General features: G+C 35.3%; 1 pseudogene; it reads right to left on the minus strand.

Annotated features, from left to right (window-relative positions):
• Positions 1-15,269: 15,269 nt before the first annotated feature.
• On the minus strand, positions 15,270-15,369 carry LOC127089186 (uncharacterized; annotated as a pseudogene).
• Positions 15,370-17,596: the final 2,227 nt, after the last annotated feature.

Consider the following 17,596-nt stretch of genomic DNA (forward strand, 5'->3'; position numbering starts at 1 on the left):
AGGAATAAATAAAGTTTGATGGCGACTCTGTTCAGTACATCATTGCGAGCGTGCGATTGCGCTTCGCTAGGTCGTTCTCTCAATTCTTTTCCGAGGTACGACAAAAGTGTAGACAACCAATGGCAAGTATTATTGAGAAGATGACATCGTACTCACATGGATTGGACTAATGAATTATGCTTAATTATATAGAGAGGTTAGTGTAGAGAAAACTACTAACAAATGGTGGATGATGACGTGCAAACAGAATTTAAACAAGTATATAATATGTCTGAAATCAGTGGAGAATGATAGTTGGGATGTTTCTACCAAATAAGTCTTTATTTTAGGTTAGCGATTATCGCTTGTGCAGGTGAAACAGTTGCAGCTGCTCCATAATTATTCTTTTCACATATGATCTTCAAGAACTAAAATGCACACACCACACATGAACACAATAACTTGTTTAAAAAAATCATTATAAGGTGCATGTTATGCAGGTGCACCGCCTTCTTCTGGGTAATTCTCTATAAGAAGTATGAAATCAATGGAGACTAATAGTTGGGATGTTTCTACTAAATAAGTCACCTTTTTTTAGGTTAGTGTTTAAGTGTTGGTGCAACTGGTGCATCTTCTCCAGAACTGATCTTTTCAGATACGATCTTCAAAGTTTCGTTACAAGATTCTTATATCTAAACATGCTAAATAATATAACTCTAAGGATTATGTTATACTATGCCTAGGAATTAACATGGATTTAAAAAAGTTTTATTAAAACAAGTTAACAAACATTTTCTTAGAACTCTCACCCTTATTAGCTATTATAAGCACGGTGTCATCAATGAAGTGTTGGTGCATCTTGATTATTTAAGAATGCTTCTTGCATAGCTGTCGGTTTTTCTTGTAGGTGCATCGTTGTGTTCTAGGTAATTTGCATTGCAGGTGCACGTTGGTGCATGCGCACTATTGTACCATAACGTTGGAGCATTACTCACGGGTGCACTGTATAAACACGTCAAAATATCAACCTATATGCAAAATGCTTAATCATGAGACTGGCCATTCATTAAACTTTAAATGTTGTTATTTTATTTATTTAATTATTATTACTATTTTATTTTACTTAGAACTTAGCAATTATTAGGCTTAGATGCGTGAACAACTCTATGTAAAACTAAGTTATCACACCCTAAACTTAAACATTTGCTTGTCCTTAAGAAATGACTAAATAAAAGCACAAAGAAGAATTGAATATTTAATAAGGTAATTCACGTTGCAGATGCACTACTGTACCATAACGATGGAGCATTACTCGCGGGTGCACTATATAAATACAATAAAATACCAAAATATATGCCAAATGCTTAATCATAAGAGTGACCTTCATTAAACTTTAAATGTTGTTATTTTATTTATTTAACTATTATTACGATTTACTTTTACATAGAACTTAGCAATTATTAGGTTTAGATGCGTGAATTACTCTATGTAAAATTAAGTTATCACACCCTCAACTTAAACCTTTGTTTTTCCTCAAGTAATGACAAAATAAAAACACAAAGAATAATTGAATAATTAATAAGGTAATTCGCATTACAAGTGCACAGTGGTGCATGCGCACTATTGTACCATAAAGATGGAGCATTACTCGCAGGTGCACTCTATAAACACATTAAAATATCAAAATATATGTCAAATGATTAATCATGAGAGTGACTCTTCATTAAACTTTAGTTGTTGTTATTTTATTATTTAACTATTATTACTATTTACTTTTACTTAGAACTTAGCAATTATTAGGCGTATATGTGTGAATAACTCTATGTAAAACATAGTTATCACACCTTAAACTTAAACATTTGCTTGTTCTCAAGTAATGACAAAATAAAAACACAAAGAATAATTGAATAATTAAGAAGAAATGAATAATTAAGAAGAATTGAATAATTAAGAAGAATATATTTTTTAAGAATTATTTTTCAAATGATGCATTTGTAGCGGTAAATTCATGATCATCAAGCTATGGATAAGCTAGAGATCAATAAAACCAGAGTCGTCACCGCGCTTTTGTTATTTCCAAGGGAAAAGGGAAAAAGTACGAACAAAACCAAAAAGTAAGAAGTTTTCAAATCAAAACTAATAAAATGTCAGAGGTTACAGGTAAGGGGGTTGGTTACATAGAGGGAAGGTGTTAGCACCCAAAGTGTCCTAGGTACTCCTAGGGAGCCCTTTTTCGTGTGCATATGTGTTTTGTACAAAAATGATGTTTACAAACAAATAGAGTGAGGGGATGAGAAAAGAATTCATTAATTATATTTTTGTGTTTAACAAGACCTTCGGACTTATGCCTATGTACCAACATAAAAATGAGGGATCAAAACCTCGTAGTTCGTGATACAAATTTCAAAGTGGATGCATTGCTTTTATCAAAAATTAAGTTTTGAAAGGCACAAAGGCCTAAAAATGGTTTGAATGAGTTAGTTCTTTTTTTGATTTTGAAAGTTTAGGTCAAGTATAGTTAAGTCTATTTACAAGTTTGATTAAGAAAAGAAGTTTGAAAATGCAATGGCATAAGGCCAGAGTTTCTAGTTTGCAAAGTGGTCAAAATTTAGAAAAATAACAAGTTCAAACAAAGAATTTTTTAAAAGAGGGAGAGATTTTGAAATTAAAGAGATGGGGAGGAGATGAAGAGACTAATCCTGTGCACAAAATTAAAAGTTAAGAGTTGAAAAGATCTGACCGATGGGTAGCAATCCAATAGGCAAGAATGCCATATAGAAACCCCAAATTCCCTTGGATATTAGAATCAAGCAACAAATAATGCATACAATATTAACTTAAAGAGCAAGGCATCAAATAAAGATATCCACATCCAAGCTTTAGCCACTCCATGATCTTCTTCAAATGTGCCCATGTAGCAGATGAATTCCACAATGCCATAAGTCACAAGCTTAAAATAACAGCTTCACAATGATCATGTTGCAGATGAACTCAAAGGGATCTTGAATGATGTATCAGATAAAGTTTCAAATTGTAATCACTTGGTTTCACAAAAGTTGGCATTGGCCAAGTCCTTTAGCATAGGGAGGTTGCCTAAATTCTAAGTCCAATTTGTCCAAGATAAAGTCAACAGTCCACACAAAAGTTTTTTAGGATTTTTGTTCTTATTATGTACATTAATGTTCCAAGACCACACAAACAAACAAAATATACACAAGTAAGATATATCACATAATATGGTCCAAATGGGCAAAAGGGAAAATGACATTAACATAAACAATTAGAATGGTATGAATAATGGCAAATGAATAGAACTTTAAAAATTAAAGTGCATTAAAAATAAAGGACTTGAAATTAAATGTTAGTTGTTAGTGAGTTAGAAGTTAGTATTGTTTTGCTTTTGCTTTTCATTTTAAGTCATTATTTGGAGAACACTCAACCCACTTATCACAAGCATGGATCCTTGAACCAAGACATCCTCCAAAGGAATGAAAAAAGGCCAAGTTTCCACATAATACCATGAAAGAGGGGAGACTTACAATCTCACTAACTAGAATGCTATGCCTTTTTGTGTCACAAATTTAGCGCTATGTTAAGCAACCGTAATTGGACTTATGTAGAAGTCACAACTATTTGAGGTCGGGCAATAGAACTTTGGTGTTAATACATGTTAGAGACATAGTATAATGGACTATGCTCATGAAACATACCACACACAAAAAGGATATGCAAAAGAGGTGGCATAATCTCATCCATGCTTATGTTGATTTTACAATCAACTAGCCTTAGGACTTAGAGATATCATAGGCCAAATGAGATGAATGCATAAAGAATGGGAATGAGATGAAGAGGGGGGATGGATCAAAACTCAAATTGGTCAAAGGAGGACTTTTACCAAATTAATATCATCCATTCATTTTGGGAGATGGAATGTACATTCCATCAATCCCTTAAATCCAATGATATTAACTTGACAAAGTCAAATCAACCTTGACCAAGGTCCAACAACAAGAGTCAAACTTATAAAAGTCATCACAATAGGTCAACGCAATTAATTGGCATTTATTCAAATTAAAAATACTAAAATAATATATTTAAATTAAATATGGTTTGTCAAATTCCTAAAACCTCATCAAAACACCAAAGAAATGGCCATGAGATTTGTCATAGGTCAAACAAGGTCAAAGGACCTTGGAGAATTTTTTTTAGAATTTTTAAAGACTTAAAAGTATTTTTAAACAATTAAAAACAATCATAAAATCAATTAAATTATGAAAAGTATTAATAATGATCCAAAAAATAATTTTAATTCAAAATATGAAAGAGGATATTATTTGAAAATTTTTGGTGAAACTCTCATATCTTTTGGATCAATATTAAAATTTATATGAATTAATGAAAATAAAAGGAATAAAAGAAAAATCAGAAAATATCAAAAAACGTGGACCACTTGATCTGCCTCATTAATTGAGGTGGCAGATCAAGTGGTGAGAAACGCCCGTTCCATGGTACACGCTAGTCAGCGCGCCACACACTTGGTCATTACAAGCAACGTCCGTGATTAAAACATTTTAAATCCATCCAATGGCTCAGAACACTTCCAGCTTATCGCCGGAGCCAAAGGTCGGTCATCTTCTCCGATGACCCTGGCCGGACTGGTTCTTTCATCACCTTAACATAAATGAAAAAGGAGGACATGATCTGAAAGATAAAATGGTGTAGATCACGAATATCACCTCAATTTTAACTAACTGCACATATATAGAAAGATATGAGGAGTTGAATTTTGAGGTGTGTCAACTGAGTTGCTTCGATTTAACCTCTAAGCAACTCAATCTTCTTGCCTACATTGGTAGGACTTCACACAACCAAAGATCCAAGAGAATTGAGTGAGAATCGAAGAGATGAAGTTTTCTGAAAATTACCTTCAATGTTGTGCATAACTTGATGTTGCTTGCTTCAAACACGATCTGATCACACTTGAGAAGCTTTCGGAAGTGATTAGCAAGGGTGCAAGGCTTTGGATCCTGGAGTTTTTGAATCTCCAACAGTTGAGATTCAAACTCAATTTTCAAAGTGAAAATTCTCCGGTTTTCCTTTAGAATGAGAGGGTTTGAATTAGGGGGCAAAGTTGGCGCGCCAGGTCCTTGAATTGAGCACAGAGGTCATGTATTTATAGCATGAGGGAGTGATATTTTCACACTTGAAATTTTGTCCAAATTTAGCAATGTGAATGGCACGAGTGCATGGGCATGTACAGGCCCATGAGGCAATGCATTAAGGTCCAAAATCAATCATGTTGAAGTCTGAATGAAGCTTGATTGGCAAGGCAATGTGAAATGAAGTTTGTTTATTTGATTTCCTCCAATGATGCAGCTCTGTTAAAGCCATGTGCAGCCCTAGCAAACCTCATCCAAAATGCATGAACTTGGGTTCTTTGTAGAGCTTGGATCAAGGGGAACGAGTTTGATGTTGAACACTTCTTCATTTGGAGCTTGGATCATGGTGAACTTGGAGGTCGAAGTTTGGAAATTTCAACATGTTGAAAATTTTCCTAAGTGTAAAGTCATATATCTCAATATTCCACCTTACTTAACTTTTTATGTGAGCTTGAAATGAGAAAAGTGTATTCATCAAAGTTGTATACCTTTCAAAGAATTTCAAAATGGTCACAAATTTCATGTCATTTGGATTTAGAATGATAGAGTTATGCATTTTTGAAGTTTGGAAAAATCACTTGTTCAATGGTATAGGTCAAAAATGACCTATAATGTATCCTCATATCACATGCTCATAAAAGTTGAATTTGCTTCCACTCCAAACATCAAAGTTGAATTATACATATTTAATTTTATTGTGAAACTTGGAAATATTGCATATCATAAAAATTGAGTAAGTTATGGCCTTGGGAAGTTGACTTTCAAATTAGGGTTTAGAGAAAATGACCTATAATGTTTCAACATAGAAGATGATTTTCCAAGAAAAACTAGCTCTAGGTATCAACATGAAAGTTGTTTGGAATGTCATTTAGAGTAACTTTGATCTTGGAATCATTTTCATATGGTGAAAATTGTAGGAGATAGGGTCTAGGGAGACCCAGTTTTGATTAGATGAATTCATCTGGCTAACCACCATCAACCAACTTGCTAACCTTCAATTCTATTGACTTTATTGGCTCATGGTAGATCATATATACATAAGATAATGAATTATTAAGTGTCCCTTGAAAAATTTGATCAATTGGTGAGATAGCTTGTTGGAGAAGTTACTCAAGATACCCAGTCAAACTAGGGTTTCCAAGGCAAATCACCCTCAAACTCTTGAAGAAAACTTGATCAATATGACATGTAGAGATCAATGGAACTCATATATGATACTCATAACCATTCTTCGATCAATTCATGGTTGTGCTCTTTGTCATGAGGGTTTCAAACCCTAGATATGAACTTGATAGATCAATGGTGATCATGCCCTACCTACAAAAGAGTTAGGCAAATACAAAGACATATTTTTGGTATTTTGGTTAGTAAAATGATAAAATACAAGTATGATACAATCACATGGTGCTTGGTGATCTCTCCCAAAACAAACCCAATGAAAGAGGGGTAATGAGGATGTTAAGGTATGATCCCATTGCTAATGCATATGATGAAATTGCATGAGGGATCTTAGGATCAAAATTGGGGTCTTACAGCATTCTATGAACTTCATTTTTCAAGAATTTTTTCTTTGTGCCTGATTTTAGGTTAGTCTTTAAATGTTGGTGCAGCTGGTGCATCTTCTCAAGAACTGATCTTTTCAGATACGATCTTCAGAGTTTCGTTACAAGCTTCTTATATCTAAACATGCTAAATAATATAACTTTAAGGACTATGTTATCCTATGTCTAGGACTTAACATGGATTTAAAATAGTTTTATTAAAACAAGTTAACAAACACTTTATTAGAACACTCACTCTTATTAGCTATTATAAGCACGACGTCATCAATGAAGTGTTGGTGCATCTTGATTATTTAAGAATGCTTCTTGCATAGTTCTCAGATTTCCTTGCAAGTGCATCGTTGTGTTATAGGTAATTTGCATTGCAGGTGCACGTTGGTGCATGCGCAGTACTATACCATAACGTTGGAGCATTACTCGCGAGTGCACTGTATAAACACATCAAAATACCAAAATATATGCCAAATGCTTAATCATGAGACGAACCCTTCATTAAACTCTAAATGTTGTTATTTTATTTATTTAATAATTATTACTATTTTATTTTACTTAGAACTTAGTAATTATTAGGCTTAGATGCGTGAACAACTCTATGTAAAACTAAGTTATCACACCCTAAACTTAAACATTTGCTTGTCCTTAAGAAATGACTAAATAAAAGCACCAAGAAGGATTAAATATTTAAGAAGGTAATTCATGTTGCAGGTGCACTATTGTACCATAACGCTGAAGCATTACTCACGGGTGCACTATATAAATACAATAAAATACCAAAAGTATATGGCAAATGCTTAATCATGAGAGTGACCTTCATTAAACTTTAAATGTGATTATTTTATTTGTTTAACTATAATTACTATTTACTTTTACTTAGAACTTAGCAATTGTTAGGCTTAGATGCGTGAATAACTCTATGTAAAATAGAGTTATCACACCCTAAACTTAAACCTCTGTTTTTCCTCAAGTAATGACAAAATAAAAACACAAAGAAGAATTAAATAACTAATAAGGTAATTCGCATTACAAGTGCACGGTGGTGCAGGCGCACTATTGTACCATAACGATGGAGCATTACTCGCGGATGCACTGTATAAACACATCAAAATACCAAAATATATGTCAAATGCTTAATCATGAGAGTTACCCTTCATTAAACTTTAAATGTTGTTATTTTATTTATTTAACTATTATTACTATTTACTTTACTTAGAACATAGCAATTACTAGGCGTATATGTGTGAATAACTTTATGTAGAACATAGTTATCACACTTTAAACTTAAACATTTGTTTGTCCTCAAGTAATGACAAAAGAAAAACACAAAGAAGAATTGAATAATTAAGAAGAATATATTTCTTAATAATGATTTTTCAAATGATGCATTCTATGAACTTCATTTCTCAAGAATTTTGTCTTTGTGCCTGATGTTAGTGTAGAGTAAAATACTAAAAAATGGTGAATGATGATGTGCAAACAGAATGTAAACAAGTATATAATATGTATGAAATTAGTGAAGAATGATAGTTAGGATTTTTCTACTAAATAAGTCACCTTTTTTTAGGTCAGTGTTTAAATGTTGGTGCAACTGGTGCATCTTCTCCAGAATTGATCTTTTCAGATACGATCTTCAGAATTTCATTACAAGCTTCTTATATCTAAACATGCTAAATAATATAACTCTAAGGACTACGTTATCCTATGTCTAGGACTTAACATGGGTTTAAAAATGTTTTATTAAAACAAGTTAACAAACACTTTATTAAAACACTCACCCTTATTAGCTATTATAAGCACGGCGTCATCAATGAAGTGTTGGTGCATCTTGATTGTTTAAGAATGCTTCTCGTATAGTTGTCAGTTTTCCTTGCAGATGCATCGTTGTGTTCTAGGTAGTTTTCTTTGCAGGTGCGTGTTGGTGCATGCACACTATTATACCATAAAGTTGGAGCATTACTCGCGGGTGCATTGTATAAACACGTCAAAATACCAAGATTTATGACAAATGCTTAATTATGAGATTGGCCCTTCATCAAACTTTAAATGCTGTTATTTTATTTATTTAATTATTGTTACTATTTTATTTTACTTAGAACTTAACAATTATTAGGCTTAGATGCGGGAACAACTCTATGTAAAACTTAGTTATCACACCCTAAACTTAAACATATTTTTGTCCTTAAGAAATGACTAAATAAAAGCACAAAGAAGAATTGAATATTTAAGAAGGTAATTCACGTTGCAGGTGCACTACTGTACCATAACGCTTGAGCATTACTCGCGGGTGCACCGTATAAAACACATCAAAATACCAAAATATATTCCAAATGCTTAATCATGAGAGTGACCTTCATTAGACTTTAAACGTTGTTACTTTATTTGTTTAACTATAATTACTATTTACTTTTACTTAGAACTTAACAATTATTAGGCTTAGATGTGTGAATAACTCTATGTAAAATAGAGTTATCACACCCTAAACTTAAACCTTTGTTTTTCCTCAAGTAAAGATAAAATAAAAACACAAAAAAAATTGAATAATTAATAAGGTAATTCGCATTACAAGTGCACGGTGGTGCAGGCGCACTATTGTACCATAACGATGGAGCATTACTCGCGGGTGCACTGTATAAACACATAAAAATACCAAAATATATGTCAAATGCTAAATCATGAGAGTGACCCTTCATTAAAATTTAAATGTTGTTAATTTATTTATTTAACTATTATTACTATTTACTTTTACTTAGAACTTAGCAATTATTAGGCGTATAGATATGAATAACTCTATGTAAAACATAGTTATCACACCCTAATCTTAAACCTTTGATTGTCCTCAAGTAATGACAAAAGAAAAATACGAAGAAGAATTGAATAATTAAGAAAAATATAGTTTTTAAGAATTACTTTTCAAATGATGCATTCTATGAACTTCACTTCCCAGGAATCTTGTCTTTGCGCCTGATGTTAGTGTAGAGGAAAATACTAAAAATGGTGGATGATGATGTGAAAACAAAATGTAAACAAGTATATAATATGTATGAAATTAGTGGAGAATGATAGTTGGGATTTTTCTACCAAATAAGTCACTTATTCTAGGCTAGTGTTTATAGCTTTTGCGGGTGCAACGGTTGCTACTTCTCTAGGATAGTTCTTTTCAGATATGATCTTTAAGAACTAAAATGCACATGCCACACATGAACATAATAACTTGCTTAAAAGACCATTATAAGGTGCATGTTATATAGGTACACCGCCTTGTTATGGTTAATTCTCTATAAGATGTATGAAATCAATGGAGAATAATAGTTGGGATGTTTCTACTAAAAAAGTTACCATTTTTTAGGATAATCTTTTGGTGTGTTTAAAAGTAAGGTGAAAGTGTTGACAAACAACGACAAGTATTATTGAGAAGTTGAGATCGTACTCACGGGCATTGGACTAATTAATTATGTTTAATTATAGAGAGAGGTTTGATGCTCGATCTGGCTATATATAAAATATAGTATGTCGGGACTTGACTGCAAGTGCACAGTCCAGTCGCTTTAGTTTTAAAAGATATCGATCCCACAGGGACCTATGGTCAAACTAGTTTTACTAATGTCACTATGTTTAGCTAAGGGAATGATTAGTAGAAGTTTGGGGGCAAAATAGTAAATCTAAGGGAATTTTTGTTTTAAGAAAGAATTAATGGAAGGAATCAGTATGCAGCGTATTAATTTTCAGGGATTCGATAAGTCACCGGTGAATAATTTAAATGCCAAATATCTCTCAGTAGAAAATGTTTACTTAAAAGACTTTATCTCACACTCTCGTGGTTGTTGATTCGGCCTATAACTTTAAGTCAGAATGTACGCTATCGCTGTCCCATTTGAAGTCAAAGTTACTTTTTGAAAATAAATAAGTTCTAATTGCTTTTAAAGTGCTCTCGCTGTTTTTAAACTCAATGCTTAAGTTTTACTATCCAGCTCGAGCCTCACGCTCTCGCGATTGTTGGTTCTCACCTTGGTTAATTTCCCACTCTCGTGGCAAAATCGTATTAAATAGCTTTTCACGCTTTTGTGATAAAGTTAATTAAATTTAGATTAAAGACTTCAGCCTAAAAGGTTATTTGAGAAAAAGGGTTTTCACCGATTATTATTAAATCCCATCAGATTAAGTTGCTACATACCGATACCGGTAGTTTAGTCGGACATATTAAATAAAGCAAACGCAAGGCATACACAGATCAACATTGCAGCAAACATGCTTATAATAATAAATGGGCAATAACAATAATAATTCAATAAAAACCTAGAGATCGAGGCAACAGAGTATAGCGATTCTTGGAGTACTTGAGCAGTCCTCCACAAGTCGGTAGGCTTTGCTTCTTCAATACAAATTACTACTAAAATTAAATAAAGTGTAGTAGTTCCCTAGTGTAGGAAACTACTACTATGGCTAACTAGAAAACTAACTAGAAAAAGGGAAACTCTAAAAAGAATGGCGATTACAATGGAGCAACGGAAACAAGGTTGCTGGAAAGAAAAAAAAGGCTAAAAGCTAGAAAGCTGAAAATTAAATTACAGAGCGTAAATCTCAAAGTAGGCGTCCTCAATTTTTCCCATTTGGGTCCTTTATATAGTGTCCATTAGGTCTTGGTGGTTGAGAAAATCAAGGGAGACTTGGTCTTAAGTGAGGAATCCGTGGGAATAAGTTTGTTGGAGGAGATTTAGGCACGTTTGGGTGTTGTGGCTGACTGTTTCAAAGCGCACTTTGTGGCCGCGTGACGCTCGTCATGGGCCTGTGACGGTCGTCACAGTCTGGGTCGTGACGAGCGTCGTGAATCTGTGACGGTCGTCACATCAACAAAATCTGCATAATCTGCTTTTCTGGTTTTTCTGTGCTTTTTCATTTGTTTCTTCTTCTTTTTCTTTCTTTTCTTCATTTTGCTCTTTAGTGCATGGAGATTCAAATACCTGCAAAAACAACACGAGTACTTCCGCAATAATCGGGATATTAATCGAAATGGTGTGATCTTTGAGTGTAAATTAAGGCAATTATCTGATGTGTTTTCGCGTTATCAAACTCCCCTAAACTTGAATCTTTTCTTGTCCTCAAGCAAACACAATTTGAAAAATAAAGTTAAACGCGAATACATTACCCGTTCGTACGTGGTTGTCAGGTGGATTGTTAGGACGTCCGATATTGAGTAAAACACCAAAGATACTGTGACGACACGAGCTTTCGGCTTTAGCATAGATCTCTCCTTTACATAGGCCAGTTCGAATCATGCTATTATAGCTCGACCTAGTGTCTCTGTTTCTATTTCACTCGGTTTCGTTCTAGCGCAATCACATTAAGCCCTTTGCCTCCGCACGCACTTAGTGAAGTAGCTGGTTAGTGACTTTGATCCTTTTCTTAGCACGGGGGTCTGGTACACTAGTGTGGTACCCCTTTATATATCCCCTTTTTGAAGATTGTGGGGGATCGAACCGTAGTTCGCCCTACCGAGTCCAGTACCAGGTACCTCTGGACCAACCAACTGGGGTTTCTATTCCTTCTTTTTGCATAACTTTGCAACCTTTTGTATGGTTCTTTTATCAATTACTTTATAGCAACAGTATGAAGGAGTTTCTTAATTTGTAGGCATCAAACACTTATATTCATCGGCTCTCCACGTGGTTTGCGCTTGAGACGGTGCTGACTGCTAGTATAAACTACTAGGGGTTAATCTAGAGTGGAGACTTAAGGTGTCGGTATAATGGTTATTCAAACTAATTTCGTAGAAATAAGGGATCTAGGGTGTCGGGACGGTATCAATCTTGTCAGATCTTTCTCAGTTTTCCTAACAGAATCTCCACAAGACAACCTATATACTCGTAGGGTATGCATTTAATCTTAAGGAATATTTTTGTTGCTCCAAAATATGTAAAAATGATTGAAAAGAACAAGCAAAAAATTTTGTATTGGCTGAAAATATTAGCAATAGAAACAAGTAGAGGAGTGATAAGGATTTCCTCCCATATTTAAACAATGCATTGTCCTCAATGTGACAGTATACAGAAGTAAAAAGGAAAGAAACAAAAATCATTACTCGTCATTACGCGGCTGGCTTCTTCATGCTCTGGCTCTTGCTCTTGCGCGCTCACCTCGTCCTCGCTGGGTAGGATCCAATTGATAACACGAAATTATATCATATTTTAGGACTTAATTCCATTAAATTCTATGACTATTTATTTCGGTTTACTGCATTTTATGAGATATTACGTGGTATTTTCTTCCTATTTGTCGCAGGTAGTCTATTTTGAAGAACAAGTGAAAATGGAAGAAAAGGAGGTGCAAAAAGGAGAGAAAAGGAACCAAATGCCAAAGCCCAGCCCAAAGCGCACAAGTCACCAATGTTGTGCCTGTGACGGACGTCACAGTGTGCGTGACGAGCGTCACGCAAAACAGCCTTGTGACGGACGTCACACATGGTGTGACGAGCGTCACACCATTCCACTACCCTTTTGGCGCAAGTAACGCCCTCAGAAGACTTGAAGAGACGTTGAGGAGTTTGTGTCCTATATCCACGCCGTGCATTTAGCCACGTTGAAGACCTTGGGAAACGAAAAGCAGTTACCAGCACCAATATAAATAGATATCTCTAAAACCTAAAAGGGTTCCTCGGTTTTTCCACGCTCACATTGCCGAAGCTTTGCCAATTTCTTTCTTTTCACGCTTTTGCTTATTTTCTTTTCCAGCAACTTAACATTGTTTATTTATTTATTTCTTTTGCAAGTTCTACATTCTTTTTTTCCTTTGCAATTTACCTTTCCCTTTTTAGCATTTAGATATTTTTCGCATAATAGTTTCTACACCGGAAACTATTGTGCAACTTTTTATCGGATCTAACCTTACGTTAGATTCTAGTTTTATTTCCTTGGTTTAATTTATTGTTTAATTGAAGAATCCAAGAACAAATCCTACCGGCTTGTGGTGGAGTGTTCAAGACTATTGTATTACGCATTCAGGTTCTTTAATCATTATTTAATGTTTTGTTTTATTATTTATTTATATTGTCTGCCTGGAATGAGTCTGTTTATGCATGATATGTATTCTTGTTTATTTAGCATGTCTGGCTAATTCGCCTAGATATCGGTATGTAAAGTAAGCAGAATAAGGGATCAAGACTGAGTCGGTCTATTTAAACTTAAAATTAAAATCAATCTTTTACGGTCTCAACTTACAGGTTTAATAACAAGATTTTTTACAAAAGTAAAGGACATAAAGAAGTTAAAATCAATAGAGCGAGAGTTTGAGGTTTTAACTGGACAGTGTAAGTTAGGCATTAATTCTAGATCAGGGCGAGAGCAAGTTTTAGAGTTAATTAAATTCTGACCTTTTCCAAAAAGTATTTTTAAAGATTGAATGTGAGGACGAGAGTTAAACATTTGGATTTAATTATATAACCTAAGTCAACAGAGCGAGAGTTTGAGATAAGGGTGTTTAAAACGGTCAGTGTTTTCTTAAAAAGAGTTTCTGCAACTTTATTGCTTTCAAAATATGGTTTTTGACTTAATTATAAGTGACAGCTACATTAATATAAAATCATGGTTTATTCAACAGAGCGAGAGTTTGAGATAAAACCTTTAACCAATAAAGTTAACTGAAACGATTTATTTTAAAACCAAGAAACCGACAAAGACTTGATTCCCTAGTTTTGACGAACTACATACCGATATCCGTTTTATTAATATTTAATCTAGATCTTAGTTTAGCTCTTAGTTTTTCCCCAAACAATCAAACATTTTCACCTTAGCTTTACGTAGTAACCTTAGATAACGGTATATCGATTCATAAGTCCCTGTGGGATCGATATCTTTTAAAACTACGCGATAGAACTGTGCACTTGCAGTTTGTATCCCATTCTCGACTCACACAGTCGAGCGATCAAGTTTTTGGCGCCGTTGCCGGGGACTTTTATTTAATCGATATCGTAACTCTTCCGTTACGCTGTAGAGACTAAGGTTTCTCTTTCTTCTATTCTTTCTTTCGTTGATTTGTATGCCACGCACTCGCTCACAAGGCGAACCGCTCTATTTACGAATCAACGATATCGAGCTATATCTCCGAGTCTTACGACGAATTCGGGAATATCGTGCTGAAAACAATCTCCCTCCTATCGAATTTCCTGATCTCAAAGATCTTCTTCTTTCACCCGAGATGGCAGAACCAGCTCGTGCTCTTAGAGATTACGTCGCTCCATCGCAAGATGAACCACATTCAAGTATTGCTCCGCCCGCAATCGAAGCAAACAACTTCGAACTCAAACCTTCGCTGTTGCAGGCTGTGCAACAGAACCAATTCTCTGTAAATCCTACCGAGGATCCGAACCTTCATTTATCCGTATTTGTCCAATACGCTGATACTGTTAAAGCTAATGGTGTCACTTCAGAGGCAATTCGACTTCGTCTTTTTCCTTTCTCATTAAGAGATAGCGCTAGAAGATGGCTTCAATCTCTCCCTTCCAACTCAGTCACCACATGGAACGAGTTGAAGAAAGTTTTTCTTGCCCGATACTTTCCGCCAAGCAAAACAGCTATGTTAAGAGCCCAGATAAACGGATTTAAACAGAAAGACAACGAGTCTCTTTTCGAAGCATGGGAAAGATACAAAGACATGATGAGACTTTGCCCACACCATGGTTTGGAAAACTGGTTAGTAATTCACACATTTTATAATGGTCTCTTATACAACACAAGGTTAACAATAGACGCCGCTGCAGGTGGTGCATTAATGAACAAACCTTATGCTGATGCTTACCAGCTTATCGAGAGCATGGCCCAAAACCACTATCAGTGGGGAACCGAACGAACAACGGTGGAAAAACCTCAAACGAAAACTGGCATGTACGAGATAAGTAACCTTGATCACGTTAACGCAAAAGTGGATGCTTTGGTCCAGAAAATTGAAAGTTTAAACGTATCACCTCCAGCCGCCGTGGTTGCTATAACTCAGAATTGCGAGGTCTGTGGAATCCAAGGTCACACTCCTGCGGAATGTCAACTCTTGACTGGAATCCAAGCAGAGCAAGTGAACTATGCTCAAGGAAGCCCCTATTCGAACACCTATAACTCAAATTGGAAGAACCATCCAAACTTTTCATATAAGAGTAATAATGCTTTGTACGCACCTGGACAGTCTCCAAATCAAGCCCCATCTATACCTCCGGGATATCAGAAACCGAACCCATCCATGCCTAACAATAATACCCCTAGAAAATCCAACTTGGAAATCATGATGGAAAACTTTATAGCTTCCCAACAACAAACCAATAAAGATTTCTTAAACCAGAACATACACACTGGCGAACAACTTAAACAACTAGCAAGCAAAGTAGATGCCTTGGCTACCCATAACAAAATGCTGGAAACACAAATATCACAAGTAGCCCAACAACAAGCACCTACTGCTGCCCCAACTGGTACATTCCCTGGACAGCCCCAACCTAATCCGAGAAGCCAAGCTCATGCAATTATATTAAGAAGTGGAACGGAAGTGGAAGGACCGTCTGATCCAAGGATAGAAAACCAAAACCCTAAGAAATCAACTGAGGAAAGTGAACCTAAGGAAAAGGAAGAGAGTAATAAGGAAACCCTAGAAAAGAAGGAACCTTATGTACCTCCACCACCTTACAAACCACCTATACCTTACCCTCAAAGGCTTGTTAAAACCAAAGATGCGGGCCAATTTAGAAAATTTGTTGATCTCCTTAAAAAATTAAACGTTACAATTCCGTTCACCGAAGCTATTACGCAGATGCCCTCATATGCTAAATTCTTAAAAGAAATCCTTTCTAATAAGAGGAAACTTGAGGATAGCGAAACCGTTACACTCCCTGCCGAATGTAGCGCTATAATCCAAAACATGCCTCCTAAACTCAAGGATCCGGGTAGTTTCTCTATACCCTGTCACATAGGAAAATTTGTCATCGACAAAGCTTTATGCGATTTAGGAGCCGGAATTAGCGTTATGCCTTTATCCATATGTAAGAAACTGGAAATGGGAGAATTAAGACCGACCAAAATGTCTGTGCAACTAGCAGATCGTTCCATCAAATATCCTGTAGGAATCCTTGAAAACGTTCCCGTACGCATAGGTCAGTTTTACATTCCCACTGATTTTACAATTATGGACATTAGAGAAGATGATATTACACCCATTATACTGGGAAGACCATTCTTAGCAACTGCCGGTGCAATCATAGACGTAAAACGAGGACGACTCACCTTCGAAGTAGGTGAAGAGAAAATTGAATTCATTCTTTCCCAATTCTTGAAAGCACCTGCAATAGAAGATACGTGTTACTTCATGGATATCATCGATGAATGCATAAAAGAAGCAGAGTTAGGAGAAGACAAATCATCAGACTATCTTTTAGAAGACAAACCTAACCAATGTTTAGCAATAACACCAGACCCTACGCAATGTCTTAACAAACCAACCCCTGAGCTGAAGACACTTCCCAAAAATCTGAGATATGAATTCCTAGACTTAGAACTTGAACGACCTGTGATAGTTAATGCAGATCTAGGAAGACTCGAAACAGAAAAACTCCTACATATCTTAAGGAAGTACCCCACCGCACTAGGATACCACATCACCGATCTTAAAGGAATAAGCCCTTCTATTTGTATGCACCGCATCATGTTAGAAGAAGACTGTAAAACCTCTAGGGAACACCAGAGAAGACTAAATCCGATCCTGAGTGAGGTAATAAAGAAAGAAATAACCAAGTTATTGGAAGCAGGTATTATATATCCTATATCTGATAGCAAATGGGTTAGCCCTGTACACGTTGTACCAAAGAAAGGAGGCATAACCGTTATTGAAAACGAAAAAGGAGAAACTATAACTAAACGAATCGAATCGGGA

Source organism: Lathyrus oleraceus, chromosome 5 (assembly GCF_024323335.1).
Source record: "Lathyrus oleraceus cultivar Zhongwan6 chromosome 5, CAAS_Psat_ZW6_1.0, whole genome shotgun sequence".
Lineage (NCBI taxonomy): Eukaryota > Viridiplantae > Streptophyta > Magnoliopsida > Fabales > Fabaceae > Lathyrus > Lathyrus oleraceus.